Below are 2,557 nucleotides of genomic sequence, written 5' to 3'. Positions count from 1 at the left end.
TTGAAGAAATTTCTTTGAATTTGGCTCAAACGTCCACTTGGACTCAAGGATGAACTGATTTGATTTTGGGCATCAAAGTTCAAGGTCACTGTGACCTCATGAACACCATTTTCGAGCTTGTTACTGCAATTTCTCAGGAACGCCTTGACGGAATTTATCAGAATTTTGCTCAAAAATCTTGACAGACATGGATGTTGACTGCTCAGTTGTTGGCGGAGGCATATATCCACGGTGCAGTCGTTCTAGTTTCCACATGTAATAACAACTATCTGTCAAATGCAAAAACCCAAGTACAGTAAATGTATTTAATCCAGTACAGCAAATGTATTATTGCAAAAAGTGGGGCTTCTCAGTTAGAAATATATATTACAAAGATGCATGAGCGAGTTAAGAGAAGGACTGTCAAAATGTTATTCATTCACAAGTTGCCGTCTGAGTGAGTTTCCACCATTGGAACTTGTCTGTGAGTGATGGACGATCGCGTGACCATCTGACGAGCTTGCTGGAACAGTTGTCTGAGCTGAGCTGGAAGGTCTTCATTTATATGGAGGTAAACCAGGGGGTTGAGGGCGCTGTTCAGACACACAAGGCCACAACTTATCTGTTGAGCAACGTAGGCTCTGTTATTCCATTCAGGGCACAACCCCTGATTTATCAAAACTCTGGCCCTGAGGTTGAGGTTTCTCAATACATGATACGGAATGTAACAAACAGAAGAGTAGGATCAAAATGAACAACAACTTCAAGCTTCTCTGTTTCAGTACCTTATCAATAGTGTTTCTGCGGCAGAGAATGACAATCATGTGTCCATAGCAGCACAGTGTGATGAGGAAAGGGATGCAAAATCCAGTGACGGTCCATCCAAGGTTGTAGTTCAGGTAATCCTCAACGTAGACCTTAGAGGTGGTGTCATAACATTTCCGTTTGTTTTCATATGTCTTGGTGAAGAACATGTCTGGGAGGATTTGAATGCTCACCAAGACCCAAACCATTATCGTGATAACAACAGAGTGGGTGACGGTTATTCTTCCCATCACTCTCATTGGGTGGACAATGGCCAGGTACCTGTACACACTGATACAGGTGAGGAACCCAATGCTGCCATATAGATTCAGGTTGAAGAAGAATCTTGTTATCTTGCAGAAAACATCTCCAAAGATCAATTTATTGCCCAAAACATGGTACACGACCAGAAACGGCAGCGTGAGCAGATCCAAAAAATCAGAGAGTCCAAGGTTGAGAACAAAAATGTTGATGTTCCCCAGTTTCTTCCAATTCTGGATCAACGACTTCAATCCCAAACCATTAGCTATCAGGCCGATGATGAATACTAAGATGTAAACAGCAGGTAGGAATGTATGTGGAAAGTCAAAGCTTTCTAGTTTACAAGAGATGTTCATCATTGTGTCTTCTGAAAAGCACGGAATAAAAATGTTGCTCTCACAGTGGATGCTCTGGTGCTTTGAAGGTGTGAAACGTCAGTGTATTTGATCTGTATCTGTTTAACCCATAGACTGTATAAATAGGTTTAACCCCTTCTAAAGCCACCTATTTCTGAAGAAAATGGTGAAAACGACATACCCAAACTAAAATGCTTACTGTGGCTGAACCGCTAGGGTTACAGACAACTGCCTGACCTTTTCTGAAAGGTAAGACTTTGAAGTTTCTGGTCCACGTGTCAGAATGACTCTATGTGTTACTGACCCTGAGTAACACCAGCTCAAACACAGTGGTTGATTCTCGCCTAGAATAAAAAACACTTTTAGAGTGTGTGAGATAGTTGTAGCCAGAGGGCCTTTGAAGTAGGAGGCGGAGTCAGGGTGCAAGTTGCAGGTCCCACAGGTGAACATTTATTTACAGTGCTTCCCAAAAATTTACAACAAAAATAACAAAAAAATAAAGAAAATACTTTAAATTTACAGAACAAAGGATAACTCAACTCATAGCAAATGAAAATAATAAGTGCACGGGCATCTGCCCTCTGTTGGACCTTCCTCCTGAGCTGCCTCAGCTCAACTGGTTATATACAGCCATCAATTACATGGACACATCTCCTGGCACACACCAACCTCACTACAGGGGTGAGACATGATACTAATATGTTTAGATTTAACCATAACGCCACACAGGACAGAAACCCAACTTTCCCACCGCACCTGAAGGCATCTTAATACACAGGCTACAGTAGCTAGCAGCGATCCCCGAAAAGAGAACAACGTTACAATATCAAGAGAGAACAACCCCCCTCCGTAATGGATTATGCCCCGGCACATTGATGACATCACGGAGCCTATATCTAGGCGCCGACTGCCGGGCGGCCCCCTCCCATGCAGTAGTTTCCCGCGACAGGTAAGTGAGCGTCTAAGAGAACAAAGAAATGTTAACATACAATTCTACTGCTGTAACCAAACCAACAATAAAGGGAAATTACTTTGCAACACTGTCCGACTGTTGTGGTTATTGTGTGAAACGGAGGATATATGATTGAAATGTTAACTCAAGATATGAAGGTTGGAAATATCACCAAATGTAATACTAAACACAAACAGAAGATAAA

The 2,557-nt window shown here is 42.1% G+C and overlaps 1 pseudogene across 1 annotated transcript; it reads right to left on the bottom strand.

The window, feature by feature from the left end:
- Positions 1–418: 418 nt before the first annotated feature.
- On the bottom strand, positions 419–1,403 carry LOC310773307 (P2Y purinoceptor 1 pseudogene; annotated as a pseudogene). The gene has a single exon. The product of its transcript is annotated as a P2Y purinoceptor 1 pseudogene (transcript).
- Between the last annotated feature and the right edge of the window lie 1,154 nt (positions 1,404–2,557).

The sequence above is a fragment of the Poromitra crassiceps genome, assembly GCF_964638095.1.
Source record: "Poromitra crassiceps genome assembly, chromosome: 3".
Classification (NCBI taxonomy): Eukaryota; Metazoa; Chordata; class Actinopteri; order Beryciformes; family Melamphaidae; genus Poromitra; species Poromitra crassiceps.
The sequence above is the reverse complement of the archived record's forward strand: the minus strand, read 5'-3'. Positions and strand labels throughout refer to the sequence as shown.